The sequence below is a fragment of the Monodelphis domestica genome, chromosome 3, assembly GCF_027887165.1.
Source record: "Monodelphis domestica isolate mMonDom1 chromosome 3, mMonDom1.pri, whole genome shotgun sequence".
Classification (NCBI taxonomy): domain Eukaryota; kingdom Metazoa; phylum Chordata; class Mammalia; order Didelphimorphia; family Didelphidae; genus Monodelphis; species Monodelphis domestica.
In genome coordinates this window covers 176,879,420-176,906,101 of record NC_077229.1, presented here as the reverse complement: position 1 = coordinate 176,906,101, position 26,682 = coordinate 176,879,420, and the positions used below count along the sequence as shown (strand labels likewise).

The window sequence follows — 26,682 nt, the reverse complement described above, 5'->3', positions numbered from 1 at the left end:
TATAGTCCCTTCTGTTTGGGGTGAAAAAACATTTCACAACTTCATTTCAACCTTCCTTTCCAGCTTTCTTATTCATTACTCACTTTCATGCTTTCTGCAGTCCAGCCAAACTTTTTCCTCACACTTGACCTTCCATATCCTGTCTCCATGCTTTGCATGGGTTGTCCCCTATGCCTGAAATGTGCTCTCCTCAGACACTTAGGATCTTTAGTTTCCTTAAAAATTCAGCTCAGATAACACCTCCTATGTGAGGCTTTTCCTGATCTTCTCATTTGCTAGTGCCTCCCCCAGCCAAATTACCTTGTGTTTACTTCATACATTTTGTATATGATTATATGTTAGCTCCCTAATGGAATATAGGCTCTTTGTGGGAATGGATTATTTCGTTTTTGTCTTTGTGTTCCTAGCACCTAGCACAGTGTCACAGTAGGCACCTAATAAATGCTTGTTGATTGGAAAAGTATGATATGAATGCCAATTATTGTTACTACTGCCTGGCATGTATTCGGTACTTTAAAAGTGCTCATCATAGTTTTAGATATACACATAATTTTTTGTTGAATGATGAATTCTTTCATGGAGTAGAAGAGAGAGGAAAGGAAGAAGTTAACTGAAAATTTTATTATAAAAAACAATTAATTTTGGCTAACTGACCGAGACTACTATTATAACCCCCTTTAAAGCATCAGATTGTTTTCCTCATGCCAATAACCAGTAGACTAGGTGTGGCTTCTTGTTATTTATGATGGAGTCTATTGAGAATGGATTTTAAGTAAATAGTGTGTGAAGTATGTGAAAGCAGAAAAGGTGATGAGTTAATGTAACTGTGTGGAAATTAAGGGAGTGTTAGTTGTTGTGAGTCAGTGTATGTGTCAGTGGGGTGTGAGTCATTCACTGTGTGTCTCAGAGGAGGTACACTCAGGTAAAACCAATGAGCATCAGCTCCACAAAAGGCCAAAATGAATGAAATAATAGGGAAAAGAGTATGATTAAGGAAGAGAGAGCACTGCTGCTTGGGGTGCCTGGGATAATGGCAACCATTAACAGAAATCAGTTATTCAACTTATTTCTGTTTAATTTGCCAAGTAAAATGATCTTGATGACTAGAGTTGATAGAGAAAAAAAAGGAAAAGGTTTTGGGGGAGTTAAAACACAGGGAAGTAAGCAGGTAGAAAGACAACACTAGCTGCTCTCAATGAGGTCATGATACCATGCCCAGAAGAATGACACTTCAGGGTACCAAAACCAAACCAAACCAAACCTGGCAGATTGTGATTTACTAACCCAGTATCCTTATTTTTTAGAAGATTGTGGAAAAAAGCAGTACCTGGGTTTGGAAGCAAGCAAATGTTTTCATCATTAAAAAATAAAGGGGTTACTAGCCCTCTAGAAAGGGGAACAATGATTACAAATGATGAGTGCTTAAAGAAATTGGTGGTGTTTATTGTTGTTGTTTAGGTTGTGTCTGACACTTTGTGAACTCATTTGGGGTTTTCTTGGCAGAGATACTGGCGCCATTTGTCATTTCCTACTCCAGCTCATTTTACAGATGGGGAAACAGGGTTGAGTAATTTGCCCAGGGTCACAAAGCTAGGAAGTGTCTGAGGCTAAATTTGAGCTCAGGTCTTCTTGACTCCAGACCTAACATGCTATCCACAGTGCCACTTAGATGTTCCAGGGGTATTCAGCCTGGGGAGAAGACAGGTGGAGGGCCGGTTATAAGAGGGGGAAAGGTAAGATAACCATCTCCAGGTACTTGAAAGATGGGTATTTGAAAGGGATTTATTCTGTTTGACTCCAGAAGTCATTAATAACCACTGAATCTGAATGGAATCTGTTGTATTTTTTGTGTTATATTTGGTTACAATATTACAGTCATTGTCCTCCTTTTTTCTGAATTCTTTGTAGTCAACATTTCTTACAGTGCCATCAGCTTTTAATACTTTTCCTTCTAAGACCACCTTGTGCCTCCTTTCTATCTACCTTGTATTGACTGATACAGTCTCTCCTATAAACTCTGTGAAGGCAGGAACTATTTTTTCTTTGCATCCCCAGCATTCAGCATGGAGCCTCAGACATATTAAGTACTTGATAAATGCTTAATGATTGATTGGTGAAGTCTAATAAAGAACTCATCAGTTCCCAAGATAGTTCCTTCTACTTTTGAACCGATTTAATTGTTTGGAAACTTTCCTCTATAGTGAATCCAAAAGTAGTCCTTTGTAACTGTGTGAATTAAATATTTAGGGTACCTCAATTATAGAAGACTCTCTTAATGGGGTATCACAGAGTCATTTGTCTTAATTTACCAATATGACAGGGGAGATTTCCTGAGCCATGGAAGTCAAGGGATGTGACCTGTAGGGACTGAAGTGAAACCCTGGCCAATTAGAAAATCTCAGGGGCAGGATTTAGACTAAGCTTAAAAAGCCAGTTCTTGAAGTAGGACTCTCTCTGCCATTTTTGGCTTATGGAAAAAGCTTTCTCACTGGCAAGCTGTCCCAGTGCTTATGGTGCAGCGGGGGGCCAGTGAAGCAGTGGACTATTGGGGAATATGCCCAGGTTGGGAATTGGGCCACTTGGGCTCTCTTCTTTGACTGTGATCTCTTCCAGAAGCCTTAATTTGACTGACCCAACCATGTGGTGCCATGTGTAAAATGGACCAGAGCCCATAGAGAATCTAGGACCTGATGAAGCAGCAGCAAGGTGGCCAGAGACTTTGGGTAGTTAGGCTGACAATATCTTCTTTCTCTTTACTAATAAATGCCTAGAAATTTAATCTAAAGTTCCCAAGATTAATTTTTATTTATTACATAACTTCTTGCCTCTTACTTCTCATCCTGCCCTCTGTGCCAAGCAACAATATGGAACAAGATTCCTTATCCTGTTTGACTCTTTGCTGTGATTCCATAAATCCTTCCTAGAGGAGCCATTCTCTTGGTTCTTTCATGATCTTGGCAATATCCATGGATCATTTCTCAAGACTCTCAGGCTAATTATATGGCTAGCTTACCTCCTCACCTAATCTTACATATATGTCTGTCCCAGTCCATTGTAGCACTTTCTTAGTAGCTTTCAAAAAGAATCAGCCTGAACAGTAAGTACTTAAAGCAATAGGCACATTTTAATTAACATAAAGGAATGCATTAAGAACCACACCAGTGTGGAAGAATAGGGATGGAGGAGCCACAAGGGAAGCATATCTGACATAAAATGGTTAAAAGTTTACAAAATACTTTGCACGTATTATCTAATCAGAGCCTTACAACAAGTTTATGAAGTAGAAAGGAAGACAGGCAGGAATAAGAGTTTATTAAATGCCTACTATTTGGGGGGCAACTAGGTGGCCTGATAAAGTACCAGATCATCTTCCTAAATTCAAATCTAGTCTCAGACACTTAGCATCTACGTGACCCTGGGAAAGTCACTTATCCCTGTTGGCCTCAGTTTCCTTATCTGTAAAATGAGCTGGAAAGGGAAATGGAGAACCATTCCATTATCTTTGCCAAGAAAACCCCAATTGTAATCAGAAAGAGTTGGACATAACTGAAAATGACTGAACAATAGTAAATTCTTAGTATGGAGCATTTGTCTCCTCTACCCCACACAGACAAGGTAACTACTTGAATTTTAAAAATCAACCCTCTATTTATCTTTCAGCTTCTCTCTCTTCCTTGACACTTATCTGCAGTACCCAGCATGGACACCATCAATGAGAACCTAACTAAATTATGAACCCAGTCCTACTCCCCTCTGCAGAGAATGAAGTATAAGGGAGACTGGGAGGTGAATTTATGCCTCCATGTGTTGGGAAGAGTAAGTTTGTGTATTTGTGATTATACCTTTGGAAGGCAAATGTCCTTTGAAAAAAAGTCCCGAGTTAATGCATACAATAGAATACCAGAAGAACAATTCTTTTGAAATGTTTGCTGTCCATTCATTTTCCAGGTGTTTCCAATTCTTCCAGTCTCCATTTGGGGTTTTTAAAATATCAGTCAATATGACCAGTTGAAAGACTGAGCTGAGCAAAAATAAGGAATACAGAAAGCTCTTTCCTGCAGAAAACATGTTCTCCTCCATCTACCCAAACCTTCTCCTTGTCTCTAGTAAAAAGGAAAGAGGAGAGAAGAATTAAGCTCTGCAATGGATTTTCTGAATAGCCAATTCCCCAGCTATACTGGCTAAAACACTAACACCTCCCACTCCACACACCCCACACCCCAACATCAACAATTTTTTTTTAATCTCTATTGCTAGGTGGTGTCATCAGGAGGCTGGAATTGCTTAATGTCAGGGCTGGAAAAGGTCTAAGTAAGAAACATATCTGTTTCCCATTAAGGAGATTAACTCCTCTGTTGGAGTTGTTATTATAGGACTAGGTCAGGGGACTGCTGAGGTACTGGCTGGTGGCTATTCTGACTAGGTGGGCACTCTCCCACCATGATTCCCCCCTAAGGCTGGCCCTCTTCTAAATAGTCTTTCTCTGGTTGAACCAGATTGGCCAGAAGGATCACCACCTTTTCCCAGACCCTAAGATCCTGATGTTACAAGAGGGAGATTCTATGACAAGGAGACTTTTGGAAAGGGAAGAGGGTAACACCATCTTTGTTTGCATCATTTTAGCATATCCTATTGGTTATGTAGGCAGTTAGGTAGTCCATTGGATAGAGTGCTGGACTTGGAATCAGGAAGACTCTTCTTCCTGAGTTCAAATCTTCCCTCTGACACTTACTAGCTGCATGATGTTAGGCAAGTCACTTTCCCCTTTTTGACTCAGTTCTTTATAAAATGAGCATTGGACAAGGAAATGGAAAATCACTCAAGGGTCTTTGCCAAGAAAATCCCAAAATGGCGTCACAAAGACTTGGACACGATTGAAACAACTGAACAACAACAATAAACATTGGCCAAATGAATGAATGAATAAATAAATGAATTATATATATATATTTATATATATATATATATACATATATAAACTTATGGAAATAGAGGCAATATGCTGTACCCTGTAGTACTAAGGAAAAAACCCAATATATATGGCAGAATATGAGGGAATGACAGAATGACATCCAGTGCTGGAAAATGATGATTAAGCAATTAGATGGCCCATTGGAGAGAATGCAGAGCCTAGAGTCAGGAAGTCCTAAGTTTGAATGTGGCTGTGTGAGTGTAGCAAGTCACTTAACCTCTTTTTGCCTCCTTTTACCTAGAGGTAAAATGGGGATAATAACAGCACCTAACTTTCAGTGTTAATGTGAGAATCTAATGAGATAATAATTGTAAACTCATTTAGCATAGTGCTTGGCACATAGGAGGTTCTATAACATTGCTGACTATTAATATTTATTCATTTTAATGCTCCCTTCTTCTGTGAAGGTATATTTTACTAACCTTTACTGGTTTCTTCTTGGAGCTTAATCTGTCACACTAGAATAGTGACTCACAATGCTGTAGGAAATATATTTAAAGAATGTAATTAAAAAAATTCTTGTGCTAGTTAGGTGGTTGAATGGATAGAGTACCACACCTGGAGTTGGGAGGTTCAAATCTGACCTCAGACACTTCCTAGCTGTGTGACCCTAGTCAAGTCACTTAACCTTGATTGCCTAACCCTTACTGCTCTTCTGTTTTAAACTGATACAAAGATAAAAAGAAAAGATTTTTCTAAAAAATCTTATCTCCGTATGGCATAAAAGGGAAGAAAAAACACTTATAGTCAGGATAGCAGTTGATATTTATTTAATTCATACTTTTTAATAGAATGCTCTCTGGGTCTTTGAAATTTGCATAATTTAACAAAGGATGCAGGGAATTCTTTCTTTTTGCTACTTTTAAACTATGCGTGTTCATTTTTGTTTGTTTGTTTGTTTGTTTTTTGTATTTTGATTTTTACCCTGCACTCTACCTCAGGGTAGGAAAATTCTCTAATGAGGACATGCCCTCCGCCAATACAAAACAGTGCCTTCTCTTCAACTTAGTGTCTTTGAGAATTGCTTTAGACTCAGAGGTTGAACCACTTGGTTGAATCACTTGCCCAGGGTCACATAGCTACTATATTTAAGAAGCGTGGTTGCCTCTGATTCCACAGGAAAACATATTAAAGTTCCTGAGGATGTTCTTTAGGACAGATTGATGAGACCAACTCAGCAGGTAATCAGGTGGATTCCTATTTATTCCTGATGCTCAGTGGGAGAAAGCACCTTTTGATTCTCTTAACCATAGAGGGCACTGTTTATTCTGAATAGTCTCATCTCAATATGTCTCATCTATTAATATATCCAACACTCACTTGCTTAACCTTTCAGGACATTTTTTTCTCCTGTTGTTTGTTTTTTATTTTTAACTTCAACAATTTGCTCAGGGTTGTGACAATTATTCGCCACCATAGATTTTTTCTATTTACTAGAAATTAGGGGTAGTCCCTAGTATTTTGGGGGGTAAAGAGGGAATTAGGAGCAGATATGTAGATTATTGATAGGTATTTGATGAAAATATTACAAGGAAAGCGTTATAATTTATGACCAAAATGATATGGCAAAATGGATCACTCTATTATCTTTACGTGAATTTCCAAATGCAGGAGAAATGTGGCTTAGTCATGGACGCACCCAGATGGACTTTTGACTTCTAAAGAACCCTTTTCTTAGGTCACCCAAATCTTGGCATGAATTTATTTAGTTTATATCACCTATTACCCAGTGGTTGAAATTGGCTAAAAGGGCAAATCATGATGGTGATAGTTCACTCCTTTTTCTTTGCTACTGTCATTCCTTCTACCTTTCTCTTCTTATATTTAATCATCTGATTAGTACAAGCATCCAATCAAAACTTCATTATTAAGTGCCTACTATATGCCAGTCACTATGCTAGGGTCTGAGGGTATAAAGAAAAAACTGAACAGTTTTTGATCTGAAAAAGCTTCCATTTTAATGGGAAGATATTATTTATGCATATATACAGTATATACGTCATTCATGTATATAAGTGTCTTGGCTATGTCCTTTCCAGATGTTGTTAAGGGTCTCAGGATTCTAGAACTGAATGTGTACTGGCAAAAACCTTCCATTTTCTTGTGCCCAGGATTTTTGCTCTGACCTTTGGGCTAGTGGTGAGCTTTCTTTGAATCATATACAGCCCTCCCAATTTTGGACACAAAGAAAGAAGATAAGAAATCACAAAAGTGGCAGAGAAGTTGAAGTGGTAGAAGCCTTGACCCCATGATGAGAGAAATCAGTGAATCTGGATCCAAAGTTTCATGGATCAATTATGATTGAGGTATTTAAGATAAATTCTGTTGTGTTGTGGAAAACCACTTGGATTGTAAATGGAGGCTAGATGTCTTGTTTGGGAAATGGAAATGGCCTTGGGGGAGACAGTGTTAGGTTTAAAATTTATTCTGGGTGGAGACTTGGAGATGGAAAAGAAATTTATTGATTTATTTTTATAGCTTCCTAGGGCAGATAGAATGTATTCACAAGGGTTTCTCTGGGGAAACGAGTAAGCAACAATGATTGAGCAGCTGACCACCTGAATAGGTATTGTTTGAAACAAAATCACCTTAAAGAGTGGAAAAGTGGAGGAACTGGTTAAAGAGTTTCATGATTCAAGAAGAAGAGTAGGCAAGCCTCCAATATGGTGGAATGTGGTTGAGGGTGGAGGTTGAGTGGCAGCTCTGCTCAGTAGCACATAGCAAGCCACCATTACTGGAATAGATGTATAGAGAATAAATACAAGATAGTTAAATATAAGATAGGGAGAAGTTATTTTTTAAAAAATTAATATGCATTTATTAAGTACTTACTATATTCCAGTCACTGTGCTTTACAATTATTTCATTTGATCTCACAACAACTCTGGGAAGCATGTACTATTATTATCCCCATTTTATGGTTAGGGAAATTCAGGCAAACTGGTTAAGTGACTCTCTAAGGATCACACAGTTAGTGAGTGTCTGAGGCCAGATTTGACTTCAGTCTTTCTAGACTCTAATTCTAGGACTATATCCACTATGCCACCTAGCTGAAATTAGGTTGGGGCTGGTGAAAAAGAATAATATACATCATGCAGAAGTTGGTATTTGAGGGTGGAAGCCATGGGGAAAGGGAGAAAATTAAATTTACATATTGGGGGAAAAGGGGTAGCCCAGAAACTGACATGGTGAAATCATCCTGGCCTATAGCTTAGCACCTCTACTTTCAACACTCAACCCTTACTATCAGGCTATAAACACATGAAGATAAAAGTGGAGGAGAATGGGAAGAAAATAAAGAAGAGAAGAGAAGTGGGAAGAGAAGAAGAATAAAAAGGGGAAGAGGGAGTAGGGAGGGGGAAAGAAGTCAAGGAGAGGGAAAGGAGAAAAGAAAAAAAAGCAAAGAAATAAGTTTCTAACTACCCATTTCATGGCATCTCTAAGAACATTTCATTTAACTATTTCTTAGGGAGGATATACAGACTTGATATCAAATTCATAACAAGACAGAAAACATCCCCAGTAAGGGTCTGGCAAATTCTCATGATTCCAGGACCGTGGGCAAGACAAAGATGGTCAAAACACCAATGACAGGTTTTGAGATTGTGTTAGTAACAAAACTTCTTGCAGTGAGTAGTAAGAAGAAAGAAAGGAAAGAGGAAAGAAGGAATGAAGGAAGGAATGAAGGAAGGAAGAAAGGAAGAAAAAAAGCATATAAAGTTCAGATTTATTTTGATGCAAATATTTGGGGAAGAAAGAAAATGAATTCATTTGGAAGGTAGATGTTAGATTTTGCCTGCTCTCTGGGCTTTATTCCACACTCTTCACTTTCTAATCTTCCCAGCTCATAGTATCATAAATTTAGAATTGTAAGGGACCTTAGGGACCATTTATACCAATTCCTTCATTTTATAGATGAAGAAACTGAAATCCAGAGAAGTTAAATAATTTGCCCCAAATCATACAACTAGTTTCAGAACTGGGATTTGAATATAGGTCCTTTGATTCCAAAGGGTAGCTTGATGGTGCAGTGGATAGGTACCTGGTCTGGGGTCAGGGAGATTCATCTTCCTGAATTCAAATCTGGTCTCAGAAACTTATAAGCTGTGTGACCCTGGGCAAGTCATTTCACTCTGCCTTAGTTTCCTCATCTGGAAAATGAACTGGAAGAGGCAATGGCAAAGCATGCCAGTGTCTTTGCCAAGAAAACCCCAAATAGGGTCATGAAGAGTTGAATGTAACTGAAATGACTGAACAATGATGACCTTTGGTTCCAAATCCAGCATACTTTTCTGTTGCACCATGCTGAATCTTTTTAAAACATACATTCTAGCCTGACCTCACCTGAGCCCTAGCAGTTGGTCAATGTTCCTCAGATCAAGAGGTCCTAGGCTTTTATCCTAAGGTCCATACATTAAAGGGTCTGTGGATAGACTTTTAAAAAAATCCCTTACCTTCTGTCTTAGAATTAATACTGTGTATGCTTCCAAGGCAGAAGAGCGTAAGGGCTAGGCAATGGGGGCTAAGTGACTTGTCCTGGCCAGATTTGTGCCCAGAACCATTGGTAGATTTTGAGGGTCTATATATTTGGATGGGAAAAATTACATCCTTGTTTTTTCTAGTTTCTAGCTAAAATTGGGCATTTCCATCTATTATAATTACAATTAACCCATTCTGACAAGAGGTTCCTAGGTTTCCTCAAGCTGCTGCAGAAGCCTGTTAGACCCAAAGTTAAGAACCCATGCCCTGTAAAGCTGAAGCTGCTGGACTCATCCTCTTAGGCCTTCTTTATTGCATTTCTCTTTGCATCAAGAAGCTAGTGACTGGGGCTCGATACACAGCCCTGGGAGGGTAAAAACACCCGAGACAGAAACCAGTGCATGATGACTTCATCATATTTGCATCCATGGAGCAGGACTGAGGATCCAGCCACAGACAAGAGGCAGCCACACAAACTGATCAAGTGGAAATACTGTCACCTGCCTTCCCACCTAAATATTTCCAGGCAAATGCTTTCCCCAGAGTGTAGAGAAACCTCGAAGACATCCAGTTTTCTGAAATTAGTTCCATACTTGGCTTCTATCCACAATGTTTTTGAAATCCCTTGGTTGTGCAACTTAAGTTGAACTCAATGTTAAACATCGGCAAGGAAGAGCATAAGAGTTAACGAAATTAAGCTGCACTTCAGGAATTTGAAACAATCTCAGATTTCTTTTTCTTAAAAGTTTCCATTTTTTTTGGTAATAAAAACCTATAATGCTAAACAGGGGCTGTGCTGTATGGGGTACAGTTATTACTTTATGATCTGCTATAAGCAATTAATTATTTTTCAAATATCAAAGACTTTCATGTGCATTTTAGCATGCTCTATGTAAAACCCTAGAACACCCCCAAATAGCACATGAAATATTGGGTTTTAATTTTTTCAATAGGACAGTTTATTAAAATTAAGTTTTCTCATACATCTTTTTCTTTTTCAAAATGAGTAACACAAGGCAGAGTGTAGAGCTATAAAGTTACTGCAGAAAAAAAAAGTTGCACAGCTAAACTGCTATTTTTGGCCTTTAACTCCTTTCAGTTTGCCAAATTGGGGCAAGTTACACTTATCAAGGGATCATACACATTTTCCATCTCGTTTCATCTTGAACCCTAAAATACTAACATAGAGCACGGATGGTATTTGCTTTAATTTGCTAATGTTGCTAAAGCTTGGTACATCTCCCAGATCTAAGTATCACCAAAAGTAAGCTTCCTTTGATTCCAGCTTTTAAGTGACATAAATTGTATTCACAGGAGAGAAAGCATTACTTAAGTTATCCATAATGCATCTGTTTATATTTCCAACTGGTGTACTTTATCACCCAGCCCTTGGTTTACATTATAAAAGGATGGCTGTGTAATAAGAAGTTAGCAGAAACCATAGGCATTCCTTTGAAACAACTCTTAATGGTAATGCTTTTGGGGGGTGGTGGGAGATATATTTGAACTTTGAGGAAAATTACTTTTTAAAGAAGACATATCACTTTTTCACTCCCCATACATTTTGAGTCATTGGAATTAAACATCTTTAACCTACAGTGCATGAGATGGTTGTTGCCATTTCCCCCTGTTTAGCTGGAAGGTGGATGTTTTACTAAGTATCATCAATTAGTTAGACAGATTACTGATATCTTGGGATCAAGGCAACAGTGTCCTAAACTCAGCTCAAAATCCAACAGAACATAAAATGATACTGGGGGAAAAAAACATGCAAAATTAGATTTATTTGATCAGTCACATTCTTTGCAGGACAATAAAGCTCATAGCGGAGGGTGCAACCTACATCATGTTTGGAAAATCTCCAAGACCTAAAGCAATGTCCTCTTGTAAGTGTTTTGTCAGTAAGAATCTAGCCACTTGTGTGTTCTCAGCTGCTTCTAAGTCTGTCTAACTCAAAAAACTTGATATTTTGGCCTCATAATCCATTTGTCTCTGAGGTTTTAACTATGACAGAAATGACAAAGCAGCCTCTGTGGTCCTACCAACAATGGTTTAAGAAAGTATGATGAAATGCTTATGTACGTATTTTGGGGTTTAAAGAGAGTCTCTTTCCATGACCTTTTGGGGCTATGAAATGCCTTTGCCCAGATTAGTCTAGTATTTAGAGAAAATGCAGCGTGAAGGTGGAAAGTATAGAATTGGCTCAATTTATAATAGAAGGCATTCAGGTTAGATGTTCACTCATCTATTCATTAACTCATTAATCATTATTAAGCATGAACTGTGGGCAAATGGCCACCCTGAGAGCCAATATGGCATAGTGGATAGAGTGTTGGACTAGGAGTTAAGAAAATGAGAATTCTAACCCTGCCTAGAGCTTTGTGACATCTTAGAAGTGACTTTTACTTCTCTCATCCTCAATTTCTTCATTTGTAAAATGGAGATAGTATAAGTGCTCCCCATTCCTCCAACATAGGTCTTATGTGGATCAATAAGACAATATGTAAAAAGTTTTTCAAACTGTAAAGTGCTATATGAATGTTGGCTATTATTATATGGCATCGTCTTCACCATTGACCAGTATTTATTAAGCATTTACCATGTGCCAGGCACTGGGCTAAATGGTAATTGTACAAAAAAGGGCAAATATATGATTTCAGACCTCAAGGAGCTCATGTCCTAATGGGGCAGACAACATGCAAACCACCATGTATATATAAGACATATACAGGATAAATGGGAAGTGATTTCAGAAGGAAGGGATATAGGATGGCAGGGAGGAGGGAGGAATAGAGGGAAACCCAGAAAGTTCTCCTATATGGTAAGAATTGTACTGAGTATTGAAGGAAGCCAGAGTCATAAGGAAGTGGAGGCAAAGGGGAAGAAATAGTCAATGAAATAGCAATAGGGGATGAAGTGTCACGTGCAAGGAATAATAACTTGGCTAGTGTTCCTGGATTGTATATTATACTGTTGTTGTTCAGTTGCTTCATTCATGCCTGACTGACTCTTCATAACCCAATTTGGGAATTTTCAAGGCAAAGATCCTGGAGTAGTTTGCCATTTTCTTCTTTAGTTCATTTTACAGATAAGGAATTGAGGCAAACAGAGTTAAATGCCTTGCCCAGGATCACACAGCTAGTAGGTGTCTGGATTTGAATTCAAGAAAAAAGTTTTCCTTCAAAGTATAAGAAGTCTAGAAATCAGGGTTGGGGTAAGAGAAGGGACCAGATCCTGGAGGTGTTTGAAACCAGGGAATTTGATTCTGGAGTTAATAAGGAGTCACTGGATTTTTCTGGGTAGGGGGATGACATGGCCATATTTGTGCCTTACCTAAAAAAATTTTTGAGTGGTGAGAGGATTAAGGCAGACCAGTAGGCTATTGTAATGGTGCAAATGTTAGATGATGGGAGCCTGCACCAGGGTGATGACTGTGTGATGTATTAAACGGGGACATTAAGTTGAAATGAGGGGGTTAAGACTTTCAGTATTGAGTGGTGGGAAAGAGTGGACATCTCCCTTCTCAAAGCGGGGTTCAGGGAAGACAGCTGATGTTTAGGGTTGGCTCAGAGAGAAGAGAGGGTATTCAAAGAGTTTCTCCCTTATGTCTTCCATCCTTAGCTAAAGCTGTTCTCCCCGATTTGCTCTTGTCCCTCTGGTCCCCCCTTCACTACTCGAGACCACAAGGTCTCCCCTTGATCTGTTCACTCACACTCAGCTTGGGGAATAGATAACTTTTAATGTCAATTCAATCAGGTAATACAAAAGGAATAATGGGCGGGGAAGAATGGGAAAGGAATGTGGGAAAAAAGGGGTCCCTGTCTCTATCTAAACCCTTTTCCTCCCTCCTTGAGTTTGGGTGAACTCAGGCTTTGGCAGCTTCAGCCCCCTGAGAGAAAGCCAGATTGACTCACCCTGGGTTTGGCCCCTTGGCCACAGTTCAGACTCAGGGCAACAGGAGCTGAGGTTAAGTCTGCTCAGGTTTCTCTTCAAAAAGTCCCTTCAATTGGGAAGTGTTGGGGGGAAAGATTTCCAGTCACCAGCAGGAAAAGTGGGTAACCTTCAGGAGAAAGTCTTTTCCCACCTTCTGTCTTTGGCTTCTCAAGACTGAGAGCAACCAACTCCTTTACAATCTGGAGTCTTCTTCTCCTCCTCATGATTCCAATCCCTTGGGGCCCCTCTCCGATTGAGATGATCAGTTTAACACACTTTTTAGCCTGACACTTTTTTTCTTAGTGCCAGCCTCTGTCACAGTGAGAAGAGAGGAAGGGATAGATATATGAGAAACATTGTGAACATAGGACAAGACATTGCAACACAGTGGAGATATACATGCCTGAGAGTGAGGATTTTAGGATGACACTGTGACTCTGACTATGATGGCAGCATAGTGGTGCCCTCAACAATAATAGGAAAATCTAAAAGAGAGAAGGGAGGCTTTGGAGAAAGAGAATAAGTTCTGTTTCAGACACGCTGAGTTTATTATTGCCTTACTCTCAGGGCTTTTAGACATTAGAATGTATTTCAATGGTTATGGAGTTTTAAAGATAGGATAGAAAACTATTTATTTAAATGAGCTATCCAGAAAGATTCAGGAATGAGACTGCCAGATACACTTCGCACTTGGTCCACTGATTTGTATCTTACAAAATATTTCAGCGGCATGATGTATGGGACAGTGGAATTAAAATGAGGTTGTCCTGGGTATAGACGTTGTCTCTGACACTATGTTGCATAACTAGAAGTCTCTATGATGCTCAGTTTCTCCATTAGTAAAATAAATGTAATAATATAGCACTAATTTCCAATATAGTCTAAAGTATATAGTATCTATCTCCACTATAGACTACAGAATACAGTAGATGCCTTCACTGTTGTTTATAGTATATGAATCCCTGGTGGTTGTACAATGCTCTGCCCACACCAATGGAACAGACTTTGTTTCAAAAGGAAACCACCAAGCAGATGTTGCTGCAAAACTCTCTGCCATAGAAGGACCTGAATTAATTTTAAATTTAACAATTATAAATGAATCAGAATTGTCCCTTGCTTATAATGACAAAGAAATAAAGAAATGGAAACAGAATTTTAAAGCCAAATTACTGAATGGAGTGTTGATAGCATCAAAAGGAAAACCAATATTGCCAAGAACATTTTACAATCAAATATGTAAAGCAATACATAAAAATGGTCATTTTTGGTATGCAAGGCATAGTTGATTCTGTAAAGAAAGTTTGGATAACCCCTGGGATTACAAATATAGCATCCAAAGTCTATAGATCTTGTGTGACATGCCAAGTCTACAGCCAACATGTTTTTAGAGGGAAGGCATTTGGTGGAAGACCATTGGCTTATACTCCATTTGAACATTTACAAATAGATTTCATATCGATGCCAAAAGATAGACAATGCAAATTTTGTTTGGTAATAGTGAGCTAATTAGCAAGGTGATCAGAACCATTCCCATCTAATAAGAACACAGCAAAATTTGTATCTAAAATATTATTGAGAGAGATTATATCCAAATTTGGATTACCATCAAAGATAGATTCAGATAGAGGAACACACTTCACAGATTCAGTGTTGCAACAAATATATTCATGCCTAGTAATAACACCCAAATTTCATGTGCTTCTCATCCACAGAGTTCAGGAAAAGTGGAGAGAATGAATAAAGAACTAAAACCAATAATTGGTAAATTATGTGTAGAAACACACTTGAAATGGCCTGATATTTTGCCATTAGCTTTATTTTACCTAAGAACTAGACCAAGAGGAGATTTGCACATATCACCATATGAAATGTCATTTTGACTTCCACCCATACAAGCAAAGACATTTAGCTCTATTTATGCCTCAATGTTAACTGGTAACACGATAATTGAAGAATATATTAGAGATTTGCAGATTAAGATCAAGGAATTATAAGAATTAGGACCAATAGTGCAAACAAGGACCTATAGACTTTTTGTTTCCTGATCTACATCCTGGGGATACAGTGTATGTAAAGAACTTTCAATGCACTGGAGGAACTCAGCCAGTCTGGGAAGGTCCATTTTAAGTACTCTTGACAATCTCTACAACCATCAAGATAGGAGAAAAAACAGCATGGATACATTGTTCAAATGTGAAAAAGGGACCTGCCATCTAAAATGATTAGCTGCATACATAGAGGACAAGACTACAGATACAACTGGACATTTTTTAAAGGACTTTGAAATTCAAGAAGACTACAAATGGACAATTGGACAATATTTACAAGAACACTCCATTACTACAAGGACTACTACAAATGGACATAAGTTTAAGGATATTGAACTTTGCACTTAAATAAAGGTTTCTCATACATAAAGGTTTGAAATGGAATGTAATGGGTAAGTGTATAATTTATTATGCTATTTTATTATGTTATTTGTTATATATTATGTTATAGGATTTATTAGTTTTTATGTAGAAATAATTATAATAACAATACTTTTATAGGATTATAGAAAAAGCTATAGATATAATGTAATTTTAAAGGAAAAAGTTAAAAGTAACTAAATGGTAAAATGTTATAACTGTTGATCAAGATCCTCCTCAGGGGCGTTATATTAGATGTATAATATATTAGAAAATATATTAGATATATTAATGTATAAATACATATATTGAGATTAGATCCACCTCAGGGGGATATAATGTTAGATGTATATATATATATATATGTATATATATATTATATTTATAAATTGTGTATATAAGTTAAATATTAGATGTATATTAGTTGCATATATAAGGTTCTTATTTATTTGTTTGTTTTATTTTTTGTGTGCATAGTAATCTTAAGGTGTATTTGAATTAATATTTTTAGGTTCTTATTTCTGTAAAGTATAATAAGAATAGTTTTTATTTATGTAGAGTATAATATGAATTTGGTGATTGTAATTTCTGTAACTGTAAATATTTGGAATTGTATATTATTTGAGACTTGCATATTGCAAGAATTGTTTTGCTTTTTCCTTTCTTGCTATACTTCTCCTTGTATATAATATAGAGTATAGGATAGTTTTATTTGAAAGATCCATTGGGGACACTTCCCCAATGGATGTCAGAGGGGAAAATGTTAAGAGAGATTTTATTACTTTCTCTTTTTTTTATATTAAAGAGGAAAAGGAACAATAATAGTTTTCAGTAAGAGATGCCCCTGCTGTGCTACTTGGCAGTTGGTGACAATTAGAAGGGTGTTGCTGAGTGTGGTTAGTAAGTTGTAGACCATTGGAAAGTGCTTTTATCTCTGGTTCTCCTGGGGAGAGGGTATGTTGCTAGTACTCTCTCTGATTTGAGGCAGAGAAACAGAATAAGGCCTTAATAGCTTTACTGATTATTAATTAACTTGAGTAGATAAGGTATATAGATAGTGGTTACATTATCAGATAGAGAGAGTAGTGAGAGTAGACGAAGACTTCAGCCTAGCAGAAGGTATTGCTCTCTGAGACAGATAGATGTAGGATTTTCTAGAAAAAATTAGTTAGAATTGGGATCTTAGGTATAGTTACAATCTATTATAAGATTACTTTCACTTTCCTTCTTCCTATTTCCTATCCATATTTCCTAATAATAAACTGTTTTGCATTTAATAAACTGTACACTGGCTTTTGATCAAACTCCTCCCCCCCAATTTAACCATTCAAAATACCTACAACCACCATTGTCTAGAGCATATAGTACTTACCTAGATAATGAAGCATTATCAATACTAAACCTATATGTACCAAATGTTACAGTGTCCATATTTTTATTGGGGAAACTAATATATAATAAATAGATAATGATAGAAATAATAAAATAGATAACAAACTGATAATCAAACTATAATAGTAGGGAACTTTAACCATCCCCTTTTAGAACCAGATAAATCTAACAAAAAAAAAAGAGAGAAAAGTAGTGGAGATAAGTAAAAACTTAGATAAGCTAGATATAATAGCTACCTGTAGAGAACTGAATAGGAATAGAAAGGAAAATACCTTTTTCTCAGTGGTACATCATACCTTTACAAAAATTAACTATATATTAAGACACAAAAACTTTATTACTAAATTCAAAAAAGTAGAACTATTATATATATCATTTCCTGATATAATAAATATTAATATAATATATGATATAGTTATATTTAATAAGGGACCATGCAAACACAAAACTAAAATTAATTGGAAACTAGTTTAAGAATGAGTGAATTAAAGAATGAGTGGGCTAAAGGAAAAATTCATAGAAACAATAAAAATTTTATTGAAGAAAATGATGAGACAACATCCCAAAACCTAGCAAAGGATATAGCAAAAGCAATAAATAGAGAAAATTTAATATCTCTAAATGCTTATATCTATAAAATAGAGAAAGAACAGATTAATGAATTGGGTATGTAATTTTAAAAAAAACTAGAAAAGGAAAAAAAATTAAAATCCCCACTTAAAATACAAATTAGAAATACTAAAAATTATAGGTGAAATTAACAAAACTGAATGTTAAAATAACCATTAAATTAATAAGTAAAACTAAGAGGTGATTTAAAAGAAAAAACAAAATAGACAAACCATTGAATTTTATAATTAAACAAGAAAGAGAAAATCCAAATCACTATGATCAAAAAAGAAAAAGGTTAAATTACCTTAATGAAGATGAAAATAAAGTAATTATTAGGAATTATGTTTCTCAATTATCTGCTAACAAATTTAACAATTTAAGTAAAATAGAAGAAATATTAAAAATATAAATTGGCTAGACTAATAGAGGGGGAAAAAGAATATTTAAATAAAACTATTTTAGAAAAAAAATTGAACCAACACTAGATGAAACTTTTAAGAAAAAAGTATTAGGATCTGATGTATTTACAAGTGAATTTTACCAAACCTTTAAAGATAATCTAATTCCAATATTAAATACATTATTTAGAAAAATTGGTAAAGATGGAATCCTGCCAAACTCCTTTTAGTGTAAGAAATATGACACTAATACCTAAATCATGAAGAGCAAAATCAAAGAAAATTATAGGCCAATTTTATTCATGAATAGAGATGCAAAAATCTTAAATAAAATATGAATCTACAACAACATACCACAAAGATTATACCTTATGACCAAAAAGGATTTATACCTGGTATGTAGGGGTGACTTAATATAAGGAAAAACTATTAACATAATTGATTACATCAGTAACAAAACTCATATGATTATGTCAATAGTTGCAGAAAAAGCTTTTTGACAAAATATAGCATTTATCCCTATTAAAAATACTTAAAAGAATAGATAGAAATGGATTTTTCCTTATAATGATAAGAAGTATATACCTAAAAGCATTCAAAATCACTATTTGTAATGGGGATGAATTAGAAGCTTTCTTTAGATCAAGAATGCCCATTATCACCAATGTTAATTTATATGGTATTAGGATTGCTAGCAATAGCAATTAAAGAAGAAAAAGAAATCGAAGGAATCAGAATGAGCAAAAATATAATAAAACTATCTCTTTTCATAGACAATATGATGGTGTATATATATATATACATATATATATATATATAGAAAATGCTAGAGTTTCAACTAAGAAATTAATTGAAATATTAAATATTTTAGCAAAGTAACAGCATATAAAATAACCCAACATAAATCATCACTATTTCTATACATCACCAATAAATGTCCTACAAGAAAAGATAGTAAGAGATAATCAATTAAAAACAACCATAGATAGAATAAAATACCTAGGAGTATACCCCACAAAACAAATCGAGTAACTACATGAACAAAATTAGAAAATGCTTTTTATACAATTAAAGTCAAATTTAAATAATTGGAGAAATATTAATTGTTCATGAATGGGCTGAGTCAGTATAATTAAAATGACAATTCTACCCAAATAAATCTACTTATCCAATACCATCCCAATTAAATTGCCAAATATTATTTTATTAAACTAGAAAAAATAATAAAATTTGTTTGGAAGAACAAAAGATCAAGAATATCAAAGGAATTAATGAAAAAAAAAGTAAAGGAAGGAAGTCTAACAGTACCAAATTTTAAACTGTATTATAAAGCAGTAATGATGAAAACTATCTGATACTGGCAAAGAAACAGAAAGTAGATCAGTAGAACAGAACAGATAAACAGAACAGTAAACAATAGTAAAACATTATAGTAAAGATCCAAGATTTGAGGATAAGAATTCTTTTTTTTTTTTGGTAAAAATTGTTGGGTAAAGTAGAAATCAGTTTGGCACAAACTATATATAGAACAATATCTTACATTATTTACTAAGATAAGATCACAATGGACACATGACCTAGGGATAAAGTGACATATCATAAGCAAATTAGAACAGGGAACATATTACCTATCAGATTTATGGATTGGAGAAGAATTCATGAATAAATAAGAGATAGAAAGCATTGTGATAAAAAATGGGTAATTTTGAATATATTAAATTGAAAAAGGTTTTCTAAAAATAAAGCCAGTGTAGCAAGGATTAGAAGGAAAGCAGAAAATTGGGGAAAAATTTTATAGTTAATTTCACAGATAAAGGTCTCATATTTAAAAATTTGTGGAAAACTTTGTAAAATGTATGAGAATAGAAGCCTTTTCCCCAGTTGATAAATAGTCAAAAGATATGAACAAATAGCTTTTAGATGAAGAAATCAGTTATACATAACTATATGAAAAAATGCTCTAGATCATTATTGATCAGAGAAATGCAAGTCAAAACACCTCTTGAGACTTCATCTCATACCTATTGATTGGCTAACATGATAAAAGGACAAAAATGACTAATATTAGAAGGGGTTTAGAAAAATGCAAATACTAATACATTGTTGGTAGAACTGTGAATGAGCCAAACATTTTGAAGAGCAATCTGGAATTATGCCCAAAGAGTTATAAAACCATGTATGCATACCTTTTGACCCAGCAATCCCACTATTATGTTTATTTCCTAAGTTGATCAGGAAGAAAGGAAAAGAACCTAATGTTCTAAATTATTTATAGCAGTTCTCTTTGTAGTGGTAAAACACTGAACACTGAAGGGATGCCTGTCAATTGGGTCATGACTAAACAAGGTGTGGCATATGATTGGGATATAATACTACTGTGCTATAAGAATGATAAGCAGATTAATTAAAAAACAACATGGAAAGACACATGAAATTATGAAGAGTGAAACAAGCAGAAGCAAGAGGACATTATATACAAGAGAAATATTGTTTGAAGAATGACTTTTATATCACATCTCCAGAGAAAGAACTGATAACTAAAAACAATAAAACATAGTTTATATATACATATATCTTTTTGTTAAATGATACCTTTTCTAGTGTAGGAGAGGAGGGTGAGTAGAAGATACCTGGAAATTTTAATATAAACAAATAAATAAAATTTAAAAATAAATTAATTTTAAAAAGAGAATATAGTATCTACCTCCAATCTAGTCTAGAGAGTACCTTAACTATCTTTACGGCAGTCTGTAGAATATAGTGCCTACCTCAAATATCATATATAGAATATTGTACTTACCTCAAATATGTATATAGAATCTTGTGCCCACCTCAAAGAGCCCCTAGGTGATGCAGTGGTTAGGGTCCAGGGTCTGGAGTCAGGAAGACTCATTTTTCTCAGTTCAAATCTGGCCTCAGACATTTCCTGGAAGTGTGATCCCTGGGCAAGTCACATCACCTTGTTTGTCTTCGTTTCCTCATCTATGAAATGAACTAGAAAAGGAAACAGCAAGGCATTCCAGTATCTTTGCCAAGAAAACCTCAAATGGGGTCATGGAGAGTTGGTCATGATTGAAAAATGACTAAACCACAAGAAAGGGCTATTGTGACAGTCACTGATAGAACACATTTAAAGCATGTTAGAGACACATGATCAAACATTTATTAAATACCTGCTAAATGCCAGGCTTTCTGCAAAGCACAAAGTATTGTATAGAGTGCCAAACCTTCTGCAGACACTTACTCCCTGTATGGCTCTGAGCAGATCAACTAATCTTTGTCTGCCTCAGTTTTTAGATCTATAAAATAGAAATAATGATGGCATATACCTCCCTGAGTTGTAGTGAGATCCAAATGAGGTAATATTTATACTTAAGGCACCATATAAAGGTTATTGTTGGTGCTTGTTGTTATTATTATGTGGCTATAATGCAGAAGGGTAAAAAGAATGCTGTATTTGGAACCGGAATATCATCACATTGGGACTTTGCTATTTTCCACTGATATGATCTTGGGCTCATCCTGTGGGTAATTTATTTGGGTCTTATTTTCTTTATCTGTAAAATGATGAAGAAGTTGAACTGACTAATAGAATTATGATTCTCTGAATTCCTTGAACTTAAAGCAACTTGCTTAGAAAAATGCCAGTTTATCTCTACAGGGTGTGCTACTTTTAATTTGTGTTCTTGATATTCCAGAAGTATTTAGAATGCCATCAACAAAATCTATCCCTATAAACTGTTTTTCAGAAGAGAACAATACTTGAAGTGGGAGCACAAATACAATGTTTGGTAACTCATTCTAGTGCCAAAGTACTATGAGAAAAGTCTTTTAAATGTATTATTTTTCTCATACTTAGTCCTTATTAAATGTTTGATAATTCAGTGAATAAATGAATGAATATTTAAACTGAATTTTTGATATCAAAGATTAAGCCAACTGTACTTTGAACTACCATTAGCAAAGAATAGCTGGGATACAAATATGGAAAATGCAGGTCAGGAATACAATATTTTTATCTGTCATCATTTCAAGACTCCAGACCATCACAGCCCATAGCAGAAAGACATGGAAATCGAAGTCAGGGGAATCCAAACATTGGACCAATGATGTGGGCTCATGGAATTTAATTGTGACTTGGACTTTCCTGATACATACTTCAAGAAATTATGAAAGTTTAGTTTAGTTCACGGAATTAGCAGAAAGGCATATAACTGATAAAGTTACAAGTGAGTTATTGAAGGATCAATGCCAGTTAGGTGAGGAAGATGAAACTGAATGGGGCCATGTTAGCTGTCTTCAAATGGTTGCAAGGCTATCATATGAAAGTTTCGTCTTATTTTGCTTGGCCCAAGAGAGCTGAATTAGGAGCAATATGTGTAATTTGCAAAGAACCAAATCTAGGCTTGCTGTGAGATTGGGCTGCCTTAGGATCTAATGAGTTTTATCTCACTGGAAGTCTTAAAATAAAGACTGAATAGCTACTTTTCAGGTATGTTGAAGAGAAGACTTTTATCAAACATGTGAGGAAAATTAATATTGAATTATATTATTTGTTAGTAATATTTCAATGGGAAATCACTAATTTTCTTTAAACCTTTAGCCTTCCAAAATCAGACTGAAATAGTCCAGACCTCAAGGCATCTAAACTGGGCTGACACCTTTTGTCTTTTGTTCAAAGTCCTTATCTCTTATCAAAAACACTCTCTTTAAGGCATTTGGAAGTGCTATGGGTTATTGTGTCCCTTATTTGGTAACTCCTCTCCTGGTAATGAAGTAATGAAGAAGGAGTTGAGATTTCCAAGTCCAAGTCTTCATTTGAAATGTTCACCAATGGGGACTGCCAGGGAAGGTCCAAAGGATGAACTTTATGGCCAATCAGAAAGAGGATATGCCTTCTTAGAGAAGAGAATGTCAGTGCTCACTGACGATAGTTTACCTGAAAGGCAGATGCAAAGACTGAATCTTTATTAATTACAGCATGTCCCATTAATGTTATATATCAGGCAAAGTGCCTCATATCATTTTCTGTTTAAAAATTCCAAATGCTACACATAAGCTGGATAAGATGACCACTGAGATCCTTTCCAATTTTAAGATTCTGCGCAAGTAGTTCCACTTGGCCCTGATCTAGCATAGCACATTCCAGTATTTTTATTCATGACTAATATGATGGAATAGTGTATGCTCATTAAATCTGCTGATGGATGAGTTGGCTAATACCTTGGAGAGCAGAATTAAAACTTGATATGACAGTGGCATTGCCAACAACTTGTCCAGAGTATATGATATGCAAGAAATGGGCTGGGGATTGATTCATTTTAAGCATTTATTAAGTACCTATTATGTGCAAGGCTCTATGTTAGGTGCAAGGGGATATAAAGACAAAAGAGAAAAAAAAACTCATGTGTTAGCCATCTGTGGACCTAGATTTTGACAGTTCTCTCTGTAAGTAGGTTGAGCAACCTTGAGAAGTTGGCCAAGACCTGGAGACTTCTATATGATGACATGGAATATGTTAGAGTTGATGGCATTTTAATTAAATTCCTTATGGTATCTTAATTCTAATCAATCAACAAGTATTTATTGAGCAGCCACTATGGACTCAGTACTAGACTAGACTGAATTTTTCAGGGCATGCAAAAAGTATATGACATAGTCTCTTCCCTTTGAGAGGTTATTCTATAGATGCCAATGGAGTGAAGCAAGGGATTATAAGAAGATTAACCTTCTTCTGTTTTATGAAAGCATGGATAAACTAACACTTGGGACAGAGCACATGGAAGTCAGCCTCGGGATGAATTTCTGGTCTTATGTGAATTTCTCTGAACTTAAAGTCTGTTTTCATCCCAAGATTTCACTCAGGAATTTCTCAATACCAGTGACCCGGAAGGTTAAAGGGTGTTGACTAACTACCCAATATAGCTTCCTAAAGAATACTTTCTGTATCCTTTTACTGATGGTGTCAAACAAGACTTCAGAGAAAGAAGGAATCATGTACTTATTTATAAAGCATCTACTCTATAACAGGTATAGTGTTAAATGTTTCACAAATATCATCTTATTTGAATCTCACAAAAAGCAGGTAGGTGCTAATGGTATTTTCATTTTACAGATAAGAAAATGAAGGCAAAAAGAAGTTAAGTGACTTATCCAAGATCATACATTAGTAAGTATCTGCTACCAGATTTGAATTTAGGTCTTTCTAACCTCAGCCCTTGCACTCTTTGCTACCCAGAAACAGAAACATATTGTGTGTGTGGATAAAAATGTGGGTGTGTGTTTTAACACATATAAACATGTAAATATTGTTTACATGTTTATGTAATGCATAACATGCATTATATAATATATAATAAAATGCATACTATACATACATGTGTAAGTGTATGAGCATATATGTGTGCATGCACACACATACCTTTTGGCCTGAGGAAGATTATTACATTTAATGGATCCAGCAATGGATGCTGGATGACATACATATTAAAACATTGGGAAGATCTGTTTTACATCAAAGCAGCTTTTTTTTTTTTTTGATGGGTCAACAATTGGCTAAAGGAACATTCACGCCGTTTTAATTGGCAGTTCACTGTCACCTCAGTGTGAAGAGAAATAAAAAGGAACAGACGGAATAGCTTGACTTGAAACCCTTTCCAAGACTAACAGGGACCCTAGAACTGGAAAGACTATAAAAATCATGCTGGTCCAACCATATTTCTTAGAGATAAGGAAACTAAGGTCTGAAGAGATGAACTTCATCAATATTAGAAACCTTGTTAGTGAGAGAATTGATTCTAGAAATTGGTTTGTTGATATCTTTCCACTTTGTAATGTGGAAAAATATATTATCATTAAATGTCCAGATGGGTAAGTTAACTAATACTTTGGAGAAATGGTTTAAAAATAAAAATCTCCATAGCCAGTTAAAAAAAAAAGGGATTTTGTTAGCTCTGGGGCTAACTCTGCCAGCACTCTTGATCTCTTCTGAATCCTGTCTCCTCAGGTACCTTGCTCCATTAATCACCAAATTTTAGAATTGGAAAGGGCTTTAGCAATCATCTATTCCTATTTATATTAAAAAAAAAAAGAATTCCTACTGTAACTTAAAATGCTATTAAATCCTTTTCTCTTCCCCTTTCTATCCCCCCTTTTCTTTTGCTTCTGTTTATATTGTTACAGTCATTAGGAATATTGTTTCCCCAATTCTGCTTACTTCACTCTGAATCAGTTCATGTATAGTTTTTCCCCCCATACTTCCCATTCTTCATCATAGGCTCACAAATTTGGAGCTGAAAGAGACCTTTAAAACCATCTAGTCTCTGAGATAGTCTCTCAGACTCTCCTTTTTTCACTGATCTGAAATCTAAGGACCAGGGAATTAATCAGTGATTAATACTTTACTTAAGGTTTGGAGGGCAGTATTCTTCCTTAATTTCTACTTTTTTTCATGATTTTCTTTGAGATTCCATATCATTTGGCCTTTCAGTAGGAATGAGTTATTATTTTGTTTTGTCCTTTAAAGTATGTCCTTGGTGATTTGATAGATTTAACAGTGACTCTAAATAAATTTAGAAACTCTCAACACTGAAGGCATTGTGGATAGAACACAAGGATTAGAATCAGTAAAATGGGTTTGAATCCCACCGCAGACATTTACTATCTGTGTGAGTCTAGGCAAATCACCCAACCATTCTGAATCTCAATTCACCCATCTATAAAATGAAGAATTTGGACTTCATGCCTTCTACTGTGCCTATCAACTCTAAATCTATGCTCCTATGGTAATTTTCACTTTATTGGGAAGCCTCATCTATGAGCAATTACTATCCTTTCAAATACCTGGATCATTTTTTAAAAAGGCCTTTTTTTGTATTTTTTTTAAATTGTCTTCAGTATGTTATTTTTGAATGAATCTCAAATATTTTACGCATTTTGAAGCTATTTTGAATGGGACTTGACTCTTGCTTCCTTTTGTAGTTCTTCATTGCTATGTAAAATGGCTAAGTTTTAGCTCTGCTTTGTATCCTACCTTAATGAAATTATTGTCTGATTTTTTTCTGACCATCTAATCATCATGCTTTGTACAAATAGAGGTTTTGGCTTTGTAAAAATCTTCTCTTCTCTTTACCAAAGTTTATACATTTGATTTTTTTCTCTTGTCATATTGCTACCCTCTAAGATTTCTAAAACTGTATCAAATAATATTGAGGAAAAGGAGGATCCTTTCTTTACTAAGGTAATTGTTGAAGAAACATCTAAAGTTTTCCCTTGGAAAATAATGTCAGCTTTTTGTTTTAGAAATATGCTTTTTAAAATTACATTAACATTATCACTGTAATATTTATTGGGAAAGGAAATAGGATTGGGAAAAATGGGGATAAATGGGAAGTTTCTATGGGGTATGGAGGAGTTAAGGGGAGAGAGGGAACACTGTTTGGTGAAGCAGGGGAGGGAGATACCCCCTGCTGAGAAGAAACAGCAGGGA

General features: G+C 35.5%; 1 long non-coding RNA gene across 1 annotated transcript in view; it reads left to right on the top strand.

Moving 5' to 3' along the window:
* The window catches only part of LOC130458351 (uncharacterized), an 86,751-nt gene extending 70,631 nt beyond the window's left edge, over positions 1-16,120 (top strand). The window contains exon 4 of the long non-coding RNA XR_008917560.1: positions 15,097-16,120. This is a non-coding gene — a long non-coding RNA (uncharacterized LOC130458351). The remainder of the gene's footprint in view (positions 1-15,096) is intronic.
* The last annotated feature ends 10,562 nt before the right edge of the window (positions 16,121-26,682 follow it).